This window comes from Tenrec ecaudatus, chromosome 6 (genome assembly GCF_050624435.1).
Source record: "Tenrec ecaudatus isolate mTenEca1 chromosome 6, mTenEca1.hap1, whole genome shotgun sequence".
Classification (NCBI taxonomy): domain Eukaryota; kingdom Metazoa; phylum Chordata; class Mammalia; order Afrosoricida; family Tenrecidae; genus Tenrec; species Tenrec ecaudatus.
In genome coordinates this window covers 92,783,537-92,800,746 of record NC_134535.1, presented here as the reverse complement: position 1 = coordinate 92,800,746, position 17,210 = coordinate 92,783,537, and the positions used below count along the sequence as shown (strand labels likewise).

Here is a 17,210-nt window from a genome sequence, read left to right as displayed (position 1 = left end):
GGATAGCTGAGAATGTGCAGAACAGGCCCCATCCCTCTGAAGTGAAATTAAAGGGCGAGTAGAGAGACAAAAACGGAGCGCTAGATCATGTAAAGAGCCGGACAGAAACCACCGTGAAATGCAGCTAAAACGGCTGCGAAATGTGCCAACTGGGACCGGCGGGGCAGCCTCCAGACGGAGACTGCGTCTCTCTTCCACCCTCTCAGTCTGCGGAGAGGGCCCACAGAGGTGTCATTAGGGAACGGAAAGCCATCCTGCAGGGCTGGCACACACTCATTACCATCTGATGGCCTTTGATCTTTGAGTCATGGCTGAGGTGACCCAGATTCAAACTGGTGATTATTAATGTCACATTTATGTCATCATCCCAGTCGCCGCAGCGCTTCGCAGTCACTTACGAATCTGCCGGGACGCGAGCGCCTGGGCTCAGCGCTGCGCTCCTCTCACCGGTCACCAACTCAGTCTTCTCAGACGCAGCACCCGAGGAACAATACCCCGGGGGCTCTTTGTACCTTTAGGCGCAGTTTGATTAGAATGTGAGTAAGATCCAAGGTCCTGAGGCTTTGCTTACCAGTTAGTGACTTAATTAACCTCAATCCTACTAAAATGGAACACTAGCCCAGGAAGTCTGGTGACGTATGCCAACATAGTTTAATTAAGATGAATTCAGAGAGCTTCACCACGTATCGCATATTTACACCAACTTTTGTTTGTGGGGTCTATTTTATTTTGGGGTTAAGTAAGGAGACGATAATTTTAAAATACATTGAAGACGGAAGTGAAATGGATGCTGAGTCATTTTCAGCAAGCCCTCTCTGTTGCCGGTGTTTTGTGCCTCGAAGTCTATTCTGACCCACAGCCATCCTATAGGACAGGGCAGATCTGCCCGCCAGGGGATCGTAGGCTGAAACATTTTAATTTATGTATTGGCTGAAATCTTTATGGGAGTCGATTGCCTGGTCTTTTCTCCCCACAGAGCAGTTGGTGGGTTCAAACCCCTGACCTTTCTGTGATGAGCAGAGTGCTAACCACTGCCCTAACAGGGTTCTCAACACTCTCCAGACTTCCCAAATTGTCCAGTTTGGTCAAAGGACACATACCAGACTTATCACTGTGAACATATTTATATTTGCTCAAGTTCTACTTTATAATCATCTATATTTGCCATGCATAAACAGCACTCACATTTTAATATTTTGGTATTCTACATAAGTACTCCATAGTTATAAATAGATCAGCCTAATATTGTGCTCTTTAATGTCACTGCATTTTTTCCCTACTCGCCTTATAAACCTGTAATATGACCTATTAGGCAGACTTCTGGTAAGAACCCAAACCCCAAACCCACAGCCTTCAATTCAGACTCCAAGCAACTCTATAGGGCCAAGTAGAACTGCCCTTGGGGTGTCGAAAGTTGTAACCTCTACAGGAACAGAGCCCTGGCAGCTTGGGGAGACAAGCACAAGGTAGGTGCTCCACCGGCACCCCCGGCACCCCCCACCCAGCTGCTCCACGGGGGAAAGATGGGGCCTTCTGACCTGTAAGGACAGACGCTGCAGAGACCTACGGGGCAGTTCTGCTCTGTCCTGCACGGTCACTGAGAATCAGAATGGACTCAGTGGCATTACGTTGAATCTGTATGGCAACGGATTGCCACACATTTCTTCTGTGAAGGAGATGGGCGTTTGAATGTTTAACCTTCTGGTTAGAGCTGAGCGCTTTACCACTGTGCTGCAGGGTTCTTTTGGTAGGAAACCTAAAAAACCAAACCCATTGCTATGGAGTCAATTCTGATTCATAAAAACCCTGGATAGGGTTTCTGAGACTGTAAATCTTTGATGGGCGCAGACAGCCTCCTCTTTCTGGTTTGAACCAGGACAGGTGCATTAGCATTCACATTCAACAGCACTGCCAGGGCCAGGTAGCCTTTCTTTAGGTAAGAGCGAGAGGAGGTTTTTGCACGTCTTTAAAACACAACTATTGTTGGAGTTTGGATTGACCACATTAAATAATAAATTAAAATTAAAAAATTGTACCTGGCTTTTGCTCTGTCTTGTGTTTGTGCATGTTACTATCTCCGCAGGTCTGTCTAAATAAAATAGGCCGGATGAACAATCTGGAGGAGAAAACAACTGGACTGACAGTTCCGGGGGGACATGGGAGCCTGGGGGAAAGGAAGTGGTATTAACAAACCCAGGGACAAGGGAACAACAAGTGATCCAAATTGGTGGTGAGGAGGGTGTAGAAGGCCTGGGAGGGCATGGTCAAGGGTAATGTAACCAAGTGGAATTGCTGACACCCTGGTGGGGACTGAGAATGATAGTGGGACAGGAGGAAAGTTAAGGGAAATAGAGGAAAGAGCTGGGAGGCAAAGGGCATTTATAGAGGTCTAGAAAAAGACATGTATATATACAAATATATTTATGTATGAGGATGGGGAAATAGATCTATGTGCCTATATTTATAGGTTTAGTATTAAGGTAGCAGAAGGACATTGGCCTCCACTCAAGTACTTCCTCAATGCAAGACTACTTTCTTCTATTAAATCGGCATTCTATGATGCCCACCTTCTGACACAACCACTGAAGACAAAGCAGGTGAATAAGCAAATGTGGTGAAGAAAGCTGATGGTGCCTGGCTATCAAAAGATATAGCATCTGGGGTCTTAAAAGCTTGAAGGCAAACAAGCGGCCATCTAGCTCAAAAGCAACAAAGCCCACATGGAAGAAGCACACCAGCCTGTGCGATCACAAGGTGTCAAAGGGATCAGGTATCAGGCATCATCAGAACAAAAAATTTTACCATAGTGAATGAGGGGTGGATCGAAGAGTGGAGACCCAAAGCCCATTTGTAGGCCACTGGAGATCCCCTGGCAGAGGGGTCTTGGGAAGGAGACGAGCCAGTCATTGTGCGATGTAGCATTGATGAAAAATACAACTTTCTTCTAGTTCCTAAATGCTTTCTCCCTCCCCACCCCGCCCCACTATCATGATCTGAATTCTCCCTTACAAACCTGGCTAGACCAGAGGATGTACACTGGTACAGATGAGAACTGGAAACACAGGGAATCCAGGGCGAATGATCCCCTCAGGACCAGTGGTGTGAGTGGCGATACTGGGAGGGCAGAGGGAGGGTGTAACATCAGACCTCTCATGTTACAGTTGTGTGAGCAGAGTTCTAGAGAGGGTAAGAAGTCCAGAAAATTCAGTGACTTCACCATATCACATTCTAGTTGATGATAAACTCTCAAATCCCAACTCACTGACATCCAGTCCATGCGGACTCACAGCAAGCCCCTGTGGGTTTCTGAGACTGGAACTATTTATGGGAGTAGAAAGCCTAGTCTTTCTCCCAAAGAGAAAGTCTTTCTCCCAAGGTGGTTTTGAACGGCTGACCACATGGATTGCACGCCAAATTATACCCACTACACCACCAGGGCTCCTTATAAGAGAGGGTAATTTTTAAAAAAGCTTTTCATGTATAGCAAATATAAACACAGCAATATTTATAAAGGACTAAAACATCAGCACACACATTCAGGTCAGCTACAAATGCTCATTTGCTTTTGCCTGTTCTTCTTTCTGAAAAACTTAACAGCAAACATTAATTTATTTAGAAACCAACTGTGAAACCAAAGCTCCTGACTATGAGAAGCAGAATCTTGCACAAGCAGTTTCTTCATCAGTAAATTGGGGATAACCTCGGCTGGACCTTCCCACAAGGATGCTGTGACAAGATAAAGGAGATAAAATTGAATGTGCTTTGTATACTTCAGAGACAGTAGTCTTGTTATAGTTAAGAAGCCCTCAATTAAAACATGATCATTTCTGGACAAATAAGTTGGCTCAGCTCCACAGTAGGAAAGCTGACTCACTGCCAGTGTTGCCCTGGAACCTCAGACATGGCAACAATAATGTCAAGAGCTAGGTTTCTTAGCAAGCTGGTTGAAATCACTCAGAGGATTAGCTTGTTCACCCCTAGAATGTGAATTAGGGGATTCTGCGAGTGAAAGGCGGTCTGTCATCTATATTTAAATACACAAGGCATCGCCACAAACTTGACTAAAGATACAGCCTCCATTTTTTTAAGGCTACAGAGTAGCATTATGAAGATGGAAGTAATACAGTTTTAATGTCATGGAATAGGATATCTTCTATTAATAAGGCAGCGGTTGGCTCTATGATTACATCTCATTGATGATTTTGAGGAAAGGGGGGAGAGATTTGATCAGATTGTTCGTTCCTACTTGATCGCCTTTCTCTGGCTTTATTCAGATGGGGAGGAGGGAGAAGGGGAAAGCAGCCCCTTTAGGGAAATGTTAACTCAGGTGAAAACACACAGAAAAAGAATCCTGGCTTTGATGAGTATTTTATATATCAAATGGTTCATGATGTGAGGGTGGGTACTGTTAACTTTATAGCCTTGTTACAAGATTGAGATGATAAACTTCAAGCCCTCTAAGCATCTCAGCACTGCCTATTATTAGACTGGGCATGTGTTTGTGTGGGTGCCGGGTAGCAGGGAGGGTGGTGATTCAGAATTTCTCAATATTTCTGCAGTCATTCACTGTACTCGACTATCTACGTTCAGAGGTATCCTGGTAGCATTAGACTACTAACTGCCGGGTCAGCAGTCGGAAACCACCGGCCACTCCAAGGGAGAGCGAGAGGGCCTTCCACTCCTGTACAGAGTTACAGCTCAGAAGCTCACAGGGCCGGTTCTACCTTGTCCTATAGGGTCAGTATGAGTCAGCATCACCTCCATAGCAGCGAGCGTGGGTTTTTGTTTTTAACCTGCTTTCAAATGGTGATGCTTAATCCTGAATACGCCAGAAGAAAGGATAAATCAGGTTTAGACTATATCTAACCAGTATGTTCCTTAGAAACAAGTATGGCGAGACTTAGACATGTTAACTTAGAACATGTCCTCAGGAAAGACCATATCTAGGAAAAGAAGTCATGTTGGGGAAAGTAGAGACTCAATGGAAATTAGGGCAACCTCAATGAGATGGACTGATAGAACAGCCATCTGGTATGACTGATATAACCATGTACTCAAACATACTAACATTCATGAAGATGGCACAGGACTGGATACCATTACACTGTATCACAAGACATGCATACAACTTTCATAAGGTGACCATGAGTTGAAACTGACAAGAAAGCAATTAGCAATAACGACATGTGCTGAGGGAGGCTCTGGGTGGTGCAAACATTAACAACACCCTCTTGGCTGTTTGCTCAAAGGCTGGGAGTTTGGGTCCCCTCAGAGGCACCTCAGAGGAAGGTCTGGTGATTTCCTTCTCAAACACCAGCCCCCGAAGGCTCCAGGGAGCACAGTTCTGCTCGAACAGATGCAACAGCAACTGCTTTTTGTTCTTGTTTTTAATTTAAAAAATAAACAGTCTCATTGAGTCATCATCCAAATACCATCGCTCACTCATATCAGAAAGTGTTGTGTAATCATTACCACCTCAATTTCAGAACATTTGCTTATTTTGTTATTAGCTCCCCATTTCTCCCACGGTACCCCCAAGGACACCGTACTCCAGTTACTGTCTCTGTGCTGTCATTGTTAGATGCCATCGAGTCAGCTCCGACCACAGTCACCCGACGCACAACAGCAGGAAACACCGGCCTTGCCACAGTTCCCACGGCCGAGCCCACAGATGCAGCCCCTGTGCCCAGCCAGAGCTCTGAGGGCCTCCCTCTTTCTCGCCGCCCCTGCGCTTTACCCAACATGATGTCCTTCTCCAGGGACTGGTCTCTCCTGACCACATGGCCGATACATGGAAGACAGCGTCTTGCTATCCCTGTCTGTGAGGTGCACTCTGGACTTACTTCTCCCTCTACAGATCGCTTTGTCCGTTCAGCAGTCCTGGTGCTTTCAGGATTCTTTTCTAGCATACTTCAAATACATTTCTTCTGCAGTCTTCCGTATTCAGTGTCCAACTTTCACACGCACATGTTGCAATGGAGAAGACCAGGGCTTGGGTCAGTGCACCTTAGTACTCGAAGTAACAGCCTTGCTCTTCAACACTCCACAGAGGTCTTTCTTGTGCAGATTTACCTAATGCACTCACTAGGCTAAACACTCCCTGTCTCTGTAGATTCACCATCCTGGATTTCATATACCAATAAACATACAAAAACACACAACAAAGAGTAAAAAAATAAGCTAACAACGATAACAAAATAAACAGGAAAACCTGTTGGAAAGAAAACTCAGCAAATATTAAAAACTAGAGCGGCTTTAAAATGGGTCAAAAGCGTGCTCACATGATATGGTGTTAGATGTCCTTGTCTCTATGTGCCGAGTCCTGCTGTCAGGGCTGGGAGGAAGCAGTAGAGGACACAGCATCCGGCCCTCCCTCTGAGACAGCCAGGAGCTGCCCAGGAAGGCCTGCCAGAGTTAGGAGGTGGGAGCACTGGGTAGTGGTGGCCGAGTGGGGCAGGTGTGGTCAGAGACAGCCTCCAGATAGCAGGTGACATTTGAGCACAGACCCACAGTGAAGCCGTGAGCCCAGGCTCCCCCTGGGAGAACACGCCTGTGAGCATGCCCTCTTTTATCAGCCTGAAGTCCAGCACAAACAAGATTAGCTGTGTATCCTCAGAAAGTTAAACCTGTAAATATGAAGACTTTAAACAATACTTTGAACCAGCTCTCAATTGACCTCCAACCATCCTTAAACCCTGTTTAGCCACAGCTTAATCTTCTGTTCCTGACTGATATGCCTCAGTGTATCTTTTTACATAAGGACCAAAAGGGAGAGTTTTGCAGTTACATTGTGCAAACAATCCAAGTAGGCAATTCAGGTGAAAATTTACACTTCAAAGCCTGACTACTTGATTTGGCAATGGACATGCAGTCTGCTAAATGAGCTGAAAGGATAAGACTGCTACTGGCCAGACCTGCACGGTGGGGACATCCCAAGGGAATTAGGCAGTTTTATGAAGTTATAGAACTGGGATTCTTTAAAGTTCTTGTTTTAATGAAAAGCAACACAAAAGAAAGTAAGATTTAAAATATAAGAACAAAAAAAATCAAGTATACCAGATACGGACTACATTTCCCCCTTTTATTTGTGTTAGGTACACCCAATTAGTATTAATATTGAAGTTCTTTTAATTTAGACTATACATGTTTTATAATCTGCCCTGGTGGTATATGCTTTATATGTTGGACTGCTAACTGCAAGGTCAGCAGTTTGAACCCACCAGTCATGCCTTGGGAGAAAGATGAGGTTTTCTGCTTCCACAAAGATTTACCGTCTTGGAAACCCCAAAAGGGCAGTACTACTCCGTGCAACAGGATGGCCAGGAGTGGGCGTAGCCTTCATGGCTGTGAGGATTCGCTCTCTCTCTATGCTCTAGAATCCTGGCCACCATGAATTACGATAGGAAATAGCTCCAATTTCAAGGACTAAGAAAGAACAAGTACAGAAACAACTGGGCAATAAACTTTTAAGTCCATTTCTGCCCAACTGTGCAACCAATGCTTGTCTAACACTCCAACACTTGATAACAGAACTTTCCGATGCATCATAGTTATTATTTGAAAAAGCTGAGGCTTTGATGTATGTTATTTAAAGCACACATATGTAAAATCGTGAGTATGAGCTTTTGTATAGCACGCCTATAAAACAGTTTTAAAGTATACTAAATATTATGAATTAAAAAGTAAGGAGTCCTGTCTGTAAAAGGAATAAACTAATCACTAGCTATAAAAGTAATTACAATTAGTTAAGTTAAAGATTACTTTATTACTCAAAAAAAGAAAAATAAAGAGGGGGAGTTGGCATTTCTGTGTTGAAAAGGACCAGAGGGGATAATGACATAAATATTCTTTATTAAGAAACTGGTATTAATTGAGCTCTAGTTAATATTTTTGATCTTTGCATTTCAAAATATTTAAAACAAGACTTTAAAATTGTAATAAGGTTTTAAGTTTGTCTGCTAAGTAGCTCTTAAAACTGGCATACATTAGCAGACTTTGGAGTATCCAAAAAGGCTGGAAACACAAGAAGAATTATGATAAGAGTTTTTCAGGTAAACAACTGGACCAATTGCTTTCAATTTAGAGGTACTTCACCAGAGAGAGGCCTGGAGGTTGATGAAAATATATTGAGCAAATATGAGCTTGTGGGTACCGTTGCACGGTCCAAAAAGTGTGCTGAGTTTGGGGCTTGCTGTATTTGCAGAATGCCCACTATGCACGGGGTCCGGTGTCTGGCCGTGGGGGTGCCATGGTGGGCAGGCACAGTCCTCACTCAAGCTGCTTCCCATGCAGAACAGATTTTCCTGGAGCTTGGCGTAAGTGGCATCGACAGCATTTTAACGGCAACATAGGGAATGGAAGGCGCAGTTATAAAAAGGGCATAAAAAGAGGAAAGCAGCTAAGTTTCCTTAGAGGAGAACCAGGAAACCTCAAAGCTGGAAGGAAGTCTTGGCGAGATCACTGAATCTAGTAGCTCTTACCCAGACCTGCAGGAGAATCCCCTGAGCAGCTTTTCAGGATAAATATGCAGGGCCCCACCCAAAACCAATCGCAGTAAAATCTCTTTGTATTCGCATTTTGCAGAAGCTCCACAGTGTTAAGGATTCAAACCTTTGGTTGGTATGCACTGAGTTAGCCTAATTCCTTTGCTTTATAGCTAAGGGGACTGAGTGTCAGAGAGGCCATCCCAAATGATACAGCTCTTCTAGAACAGCGCACATTTCCTGACTTTCAGGAACACCGTAGGAAAACTGTAGTCTTCTATCCGCTATTATCCCACGTTACCCCGTTACTGTTTATTGAATGCAAGAAGAAACAGGGTAAACATATGACAAGTACGTGCCAAAAGTAAGGGAACAAAAGTGAAAAAAAGTAACTGAACTTTTTGCTCAGTTAAAAAATCAAAGTTAAAAACAACAACAAAACCCCATCAGACACCACATTAACTTGGTGACTTCCTGCCTAAACAACCAACAAGTTAAGCTAGCTTCAAACACTCCCACACAAATGTCACTATTCCTATCAGTTTCTAGTTTCAGCCCTGCAATGAATAACAATTTTGGTTTCTGTGGGGAAGAGAGGAAGAAAGAGTGATTCCTCCCCCCCTCTGGTTTATTCCTTAAAATTCAGAAGGTTTAAAAAAAAAATGTCTCCAGCACCTCACCATGGAGAGAAGGCGGGTGTGCTTTTAACACGTTTGGCAGTACTTGATACCATGTTTTTGGCTATCAGCCTGCCAAGCTGTTGAAGTTTATAGACGGCCCACAAAGAGAACTTACGGGATTAAGTTAGCCAAACACCAACAACCTTCTCGGTGTATTTCATTCTCTGCCTTCACATTCGCAGACATAAAAGTCTCCAGAGTTTCGGAACAAGGCAAGGGGTTGCAAGTTATTTATCACTTCAGCTACTTTTTCAAGGCTTGTATAAATATGAACTGGGGCACCTCAATGAATTTATTCATAAGATCCTTGCCATGAACAAAGTCAAGCCTCCAAAAGCAACTCACCATTTCTATGAAGCCTATGTATTTTCTTACAAGAAACATCTGGGATTCTCTAATGCCATTTCAACTCTAGCTTTATCTCTTTTTCTAAATTATGTAACCTACATATACTTTGAGCACTGAACATATGTGTTAATTACATAGTCACAGAAGAATTTAAAATGTCATCTCTCTCTCTGACACACACACTATTACAAGTATTTCAACACTGGAGCACTAAGCAAGTCTTCTTACATAAAACCTAACTGATCCCTAGGTTGTTTGGAAGAAATATTTTAAAGCAAAGCAAAATGCCGCAGTACTCAACTCTCCTTCAGGTCATAAATAAGAAAGTTAAGATTATCTAAGCATGTAAATAGCATAAATCAGTTGCAGTTATCAAGTTATGAGTTTTCCAAAATGATTATCATGTTATTTGCTTATCAGGGGCATAAAAGAAAGAAAAAGAACTAAAAAGATATCCTTCGTGAAACTGGGAATTGGTTTAAATCAAATGACTGTTATGAGACTAAAAGAATGTGTGTATGTCCACATATAGAAGCATTTCACTAGGATGGGGGAGCTGGTGTTAATAGACTTCTTTCTATTTCAATCACAGTTACTGTGGATTTTGTCTCTATAGCAATGGGTTGGGTGGGACAAGTGTCAGGCAAGCTGGTAAAGCAACATAAGGCTCACTTTTCTGTACGGTTTGCTTAACTGAAAGCCAGTTTCCAAGGATAAAAGGCAAGAAATGGAAAGCTCGGCCCACAGGTTGGTGGGGGTAGTCCGGCAGGGGGGGGGGCCTTTTATAGCACACTGCTACGCTAAAGCTCACCTCACAGGTTGGATCCAAAGCCTCAAACAGTGGGAGTACCTTGTGTTCAGGTGGAAACTTAACCTCTGGGATCACAACAAGCTCTACCAGTCTGGGTTCATTTCAGCTGTCTCCACAGGGGCTACAGAAAACATGGCATTTACAAATTTGGATTACACAGCACTATTTGTTACATGATGGAAAACTTCCAAAAATGCCAGAAGAGATGTTGGCATTCACGCAAGTCAACTACTGTTCGACCCAAAGAAGCACTGTGCTCTATAGGGCGATTTTGCCAGTGCTCAGAGAACATATGTGCAAATATGTGAATCAGAACCATCCCCGCCCCTCACCTACTGGATACCCTCTTCTAGCTCTTGTTGGCCAACAAGCCAGCCTGGAAACAGAACTCCCAGGCCCATTCGCAATGCAGCCACTCCAAGTCCCGATAGTGTATATTTTCTTATTTCAGATTTAATAAGTCAATATAAGCTGGTAGCTATTAAAGGATTTGAGTAACCACAGTTGTAAAAGGTCTCAGTGTTCAGAGATTTCAAGTCCACAAGAAGGGCTGGTCTGGAGGGTCTGATCACTGCAGAACGGTGACATTATTTGCTGGGTTCCCCTCCACCAGCACTCCGTTTTCAGACTAGTCTCACTGACCTCTTTCTACCCCTTGGACATGTTCATATCTTAATGGACACACTTCACACACACAGAGTGAAAGATAAATGTGAAGGAAAGACAGTGTAATAAATAGCCTCTCAACTGAAAGAAAAAAAGAAAACCCTTACTGCTAACAAGTTCATTCAGACTCCCGGAGGCTCTAAAGGACAGGGCAGAATTGTCCCTGTGAGTTTCTGAGATTGCAACTCTTTATGGGTGGGGAAAAGTTCATCTTTCCCCTTAGAGCGATTGGTGGTTTCGAACTGCTAACCAGGAGTTAGCAGCCCAAGGCATAACCACTAGAACCCCTAAATCCAAACCAAACTCGTCACCATGGAGTCAATGCTGACTCATAGCAACCCCGCTGTGGGAACTGTTTCCGGGAGAGGAAAGCCTAGTCTTTCTCCCACAGAGCTGCTGGTGGTTTCAAACCGACTACCATGAGGATTGCAGACCAATGTGTAACCACTATACCAGCAAGACTCCTAAATATCTCTAATGACCCTAAAATAGCATAGTAGTGATAGAAAGCTAAAACCACCACCACAAACAACAACAACAACACTCAAAAATACCATGATGTGCTGGAGAGTTGATTCTGAGTCAAAGTGACCTTAGAGGACAACAGAAAGGTCAGAATCCACTTGATGGTGACCAGTTTGCGTCAAGGCTGAATCTCGGTGTGTGCGTGTGTGTTTTGTTTTGCTTTCCATAGCAGATAACCTAATTTTGAGGGATATTCAGACGGTCTTTCAATGTTTGAAAAACCCAAATTTCTTTCCAGAAAGTCCGTGGTCTTTGCTGAAAGAATAGGGTCATCCCAGACAACTAGGCCTAACATTGTTATCACGTTAAGTGATGGCGACTTCATATCAGTTTTTTTTTTTAAGAAAGGCAACTTAAAGGGGGAAAGGTGGTTACAAACACATCACAGGAACCCAAATAGCCTTTATTTAAGATGAAAGCAATCGCAGCCGGGTTCTTGGAAGACACTTCGCAATGCTTTTTGGCACGTAGCTGCTACATGCCGCCAATACTGTGTGTAATTGGAAACATTTCAAACAGAATTGTTACCAAAGTCAAAGACCATAATTGCGAGCTGTGGGATGTGTGCTTCAGATGAGAGAAGGGCAGCCAGTGAGAGCGTGAGGCGCGCACGGGGGAGTGGCCTTACAGTCTGAATCGGATGGCAACATTTTCACTGTATTGACTACGCTTCCTTCCCAGGACCCGGCGAGAAGAGAAGGGAACAAGGAAGCAAAGTCGGTGGGTGCTGTCAATGCACCACTGGACAAAATCACAGAAAGGAGGACACGGCTTTCATACCAGAGAAACGGAAACAACATAGCCCCAACTTCTTTTTTGAAGGGTAATCCACTAGAAACGAAAGACATGCCTCCCAGGAGTTTATCCCAAAACTACCAGTGAGAAAAATACAACTGTACTTTAATGGGTCAGCTGTGTTTTAAAGATTCGAACCCCAATTAAAGAGAGGGGAGAAAAAAGGAAAGGTAAACGAGAGAGCGACTTGCAAGGGAAAGGCTCTGAGTTTTACAGTGTTTACATTGGCTTCTGCCTTGTGGTGTTTTTGTTTTTTATTTCACATTGGAATTCTCTCTGTGGAGGAAAACGAAGCCGGAAAGGTCTCATCGGTTCAGGCTGGGCCAGCATTCTTAAGAAAGAGCCTTCAAAAGTGACCCCAATACATTCAGCGTTTTGGCCGCAGAAGCACAGAAACCCAGAGACTCAGGGATCGTAGTGCATCCCCCTGGAGCAGCCAGAGCGCCCCCAGTCACTGGACACGGGCCGGCCAGCGAGCCAGCCGGAAAACCACGTCCTTCCAGAGGGGTCGGTCCTACCTCCGCGCCACTAGTGTCACGACAGCCCTGCGCGCTCCCCGAGGAAGAGAGGGGCAGCGGCGGCCGCGGCCTGCGCTGGCTAGTTAGCTGGAGGGCAGGCCCTTCGCACGCGTGCAGCAAGGAACCTCCTGGCACCCAAGCCGAGAACCGGCTGCACCGCGGGCGCCGAGGAGCTGCGCATGCGCGCGCGTGCAGCGAGCAGGCCCGGAAGCCAGGGGGCGCTGCAGTTTCCCGGATGCCAGCCCGGGTCCTGGCACGCTGGTCCAGGGCGCTGGCTCCGCAGGCTGCACTGGGATTCGAGGAACGGCGACCCACGAAGGACTTGGCACCGCGTTCTTTTCTTTTCATCTCCCAATTCGCTTGCTCACACCGACTTTCTAGAGGTAACGACGGCAATCGTTTACGTTGTACAATAAATGGGGTATGGTATGGCAATCCTTTATTCTGTGGCCCAAAGAAAGAAAATAACCTCTTCAAACATCAACCCACTGACCAACAGGCCAACCAGGAAAGAAAACTCACTCACGTTTCTCTTTCTTTTTATTGTGGAGTAATTACCCACAGATGATTCCACCTCCCCGCCCCCCATCCCAAGAGTTAGGCAGGTGACAATCTTTTACATAAAACAGAGAGTTCTTCTAGGGGGAGGAGTCTATCCGGGTCAAGTGACCCTTTTCACATTGCTATGCGCAGAGGAGAGTCACGTGGGCTCTAAGTTGTGTTCCTCCATGAACAGCAAAGTCGATTCTTTATAAGTGACTTTCACCAAGAAATTAACTGCAGTAACCAGAGCACCAGTAAGGATGATCATTTCAGAAAGTCATTTCCCAGAATGTTACACAACTCCAAGCACTGGCATCAATCATGAATAGTTATTTGGTCACTGGAAAATTACTTTTAATTTTTTGTTCCATTTTACAATTGCTTATAATACATAGTTCTTTGTGTTTTCCAGTCCAGTAATTATAACATTTAGATAATGATAAAATTAGAATTTTAGATAAATTATGTTACTTTAAGTGTATATTTCAGCTCATTAAAAATCTTAATAAAAAATCAAGTTTAAATGTTTTGCTTCTCAACGTTATCATATGACAGTACATTAGCAATAACTGGACTCTGATCAACATCTGACTCTAAACTGAATAGTTCAGCCATCAACGCTATATGAACACCCCACCCCCATCCCAATATTAGATTTTATTTGGATGACCTTTACTATAGAGACAAATGGTAGTACCATGGGTCTTGATTATAAAAACATGATAAACTTTCAAAATTGCACTGGGCTTGTGGTCAGAATTGATTGAGTCTGTCAACTTCAGTAAAATAGGTCCCTTTTTCTTAAAAAAAAAAAACCCCACGTACCAACAGGCTTAATCCATGGTAAATCACCAATTAGTACCAAATTAAGGATGAAACAATTAATTTATTAAACCCATTCTCTCACTTCTCTATGTCTACCTCCACAGTCCCCCCCTTCTTTTTCCTTTCTCAGGGTTTATTCACAAGAAGAAGCCACAGTTGGTCCCAAATTATTAAACTTGGTGATTTTTTCCCCTCTTTTTTCTTTTTTGTTCATCAGCAAGTGAGCTGACCTTAGTTCAGGTAATACTCACTTATTTCTAGCACCTTTTAGTTTCAAGACACAGAGCACATGCATTGTTAACCTTTAAATCCTTTGTATAAATATTTCTGGAAGAGCCTGTAAACTATCTCCCTCCGTGTCTCCTGATTTGCCAGTTGATGGCATTGAGGCACCCTCTGGTACCAGCAGCGTGCTGTATTTTGCTTTCCTCGGGCTCCAGCTGGGCTACAATGACAGATTCCTGTCCCAGGCCAAGCCCTGCCACGGAGGCTGGGGCCACATGAGAGGTGAACTGAGCCGGGACCCCATCAGACAGCAAGATAAATGGCTGCTGTTTAAGTTTAAAATCCCATGGTGGGAGTAAATATTGTTCAAGAGAATGAGACTTGACAAATATTGCGTCATCCTTTCAGAGCAGTCTTGATGAAAGCAGAATCCTTGGATTAGGTTGGTGCTCAATTCAAGATGTATCTCTCTTGCTGTCAGGGCATTCCACCCCCACCCCCCCACCCCCCTTCCTCCTGTCTGAAAGCAGACATATTGTTGGGGGTGGCCAAACAAGGCTGCCGCCTCCCAAGAGGCTCAGGTCCACTCCTGATAATAGAAGGCAACTGAACACTGACACTTCACTGAGGATAATGGAGAAAGCACAGGCTTAGTGGGAAAAGGCCAGTTGTCACCTAAGTGACAAGCAACAGCTGAGCTCACACATCTGGAGTCTGACTAGGGCAAACATTCCGGCCACCCTTACAGGGCTACACCTTGCTTGCGCTGGTCTACAGAGGGAGATGGAAGTTCCTTGACTCCAAAAGTAGACTTGAGAAAACCTGGCTGTGGACCCGGCCGGTTACATAACATCAGTGTCAGACAGTACTGCCTGAAACATGGCAGCAGACAAAACTCTAGGCACACCTAGACATGATTTCATGAAGTATAATCTGCCCTTCAGAGTCCATTTTAAAAGGCTCTTATCTAGGCATGTGAACGGCTCTGGGAAGGCCGGATGGATGTGCGTTCTGAAGGTTCCCATGGAGTGCTCCTTACCTTGCCCATGGCTGCGGTCCTGCGTTCCCATACCCGTTTTCCAACCAGCAACCAAACGTGTTTGGCTTATGATTCCGAATTCTTCCTAGGCAAGCTGGAACTCCGTGTGGTGCCAGCCGCCCTCTGCCGCGCCCCGCCTGCTCCCCCCCCCCGCCCCCACCGCCTCCCCATCAGCCTCCTGAAGACAATCTGTGGACAATTTTCTCAAAGTCCCAAAAATAACACGGCCTTGCCAATAATCGCTGGCGATGTCGTTTGTTTTTCTTAGAGGGCAATGAAAATTTAACAGCTTTCTGCTGCATCCTGAATCTCGGTCCTGTTAATAATTATTAACATGCCTCGCGTTTTCAACTTTTTCTGTCGTCAGGGAAGAAGACGCTCCCATGCCTTCCCCAAGGCCCATTGCCACATTCAGAAACAATCATTGCCCAGAGGGGGGAGGCAGCTGATGCAGAGCCCCTGCCCAAAAAGCCACCGGCCCTCTCTCCTCAGAGCGTTAGGATGGGCTGGGGACCCTCCTTCCGGACGCCAGTAGGTGACAGGCGGCCCCAAGTCGCCGAGGAGGCAGGTTCTGGTACCCCCACCTCCTCGCGCCCCCAACTCTGGGGCCACTGGATGGGCGTCCGCGCAGCAGAGAACCGAGGGCGAGTTGCCTGTGATGCAGCAAACGGGAGCCGCGCGGGCGGCCTCTCGGAAGCCCGGTGGACGCCGCAGTCCAGAGTCTGCCTGCACTGGCTTACGCTGCCCACCGGCGCCACTCGCTGCCCCCTGCTTTTCGGCTACACGGACCCCAGTCTGGAGAGGTGTCACCTACCCGCCGCGGTGACACCCAGGAGTCCCGGCCCTCCCCCCGCGGCGCTCCAGCCCCCTCTGCAGAGCCCGCTCGGAGCCCAGCTGCCACTCACCGCGCGCGAGCACGAACTCCGCCGCACCGTCGGTCCTCCGCGCGCGGCGGCCGGGCTGCGACGCTGCTGTCCGCGGCGTCAGAGGTGGGCGAAGGGGGCCCGAGCGCGAGCCATGCACCAAGTCGCAGTGCCGGTTGCAGCACGTCGCCGGCGCCCCTCCGGGAAGTCAGCGCCAGCGGCGAGGGGCTGGCATGTTGCGGGGCGCGCTGTCGAGCTGCTGCAGCCGCGGGAGGCGGCGCTCGCGGCGGGCTGCAGGCGGAGTGCGCTCGCGCTCGGAGCCCCGCGCCGCCGCGCCGCCGCCGCGCACCCCGCCCTCGGCCGCCGGCGCCCGGCGGGAGCGAAAACGCGGAGTGCGAAAGCCGGTCCGCGGAATCCGGGCCAGTGCGGCCGCCCACGCGCGCCCAAGCTGGGCCGCGGGCCGGGAGGTCGGTGGCGGCTGCGGCGGGTCCGGCGGGCGGGCGTGCTGGCGGGGAGCCGCGCGGAGACTGGCAGCTGCGCGCAGTCGGCGGCGGGGCCGAGCTGCAGGCGGGCTCTCTGCCAGTTGAAGTTCACCCAGGCGCGACCCAGCTTCTCAAGGGCAGCCCCCGGGTCGATTCTGCCCCGCCCCCGGCTTCATGTCCCTTCCCCACGTTTTGAACCGTCAATACTAATAATGGATTGCAAGACAGGAAGGCTGAAGTGGTTAAAAAAAAACACAAAAAAGGCAAACCCAATTTCCTCTGATCAAACGGTTTGGGGATTGCCTGTTTGCGTTCCTCGGCCTTTGGTGTGTAAGGGTGGGGGGTGGAGGGGGTGGGGTGGGTCTTAATTAGAATCTTAGACGTCTTCCGGCTTGCCCCGCCCTGCT

General features: G+C 46.5%; 1 protein-coding gene across 3 annotated transcripts in view; it reads right to left on the bottom strand.

Moving 5' to 3' along the window:
* The window catches only part of PRICKLE1 (prickle planar cell polarity protein 1), a 130,400-nt gene extending 113,789 nt beyond the window's left edge, over positions 1 to 16,611 (bottom strand). The window contains exon 1 of one of the 3 annotated variants that reach the window (XM_075551861.1): positions 16,364 to 16,611. The gene's annotated coding sequence lies outside the window, so the exon portion shown is untranslated. Of the gene's footprint in view, positions 1 to 15,458; positions 15,569 to 16,363 lie in introns of those variants that run through there. The other 2 variants (XM_075551859.1, XM_075551860.1) reach the window with 2 other exon arrangements.
* Between the last annotated feature and the right edge of the window lie 599 nt (positions 16,612 to 17,210).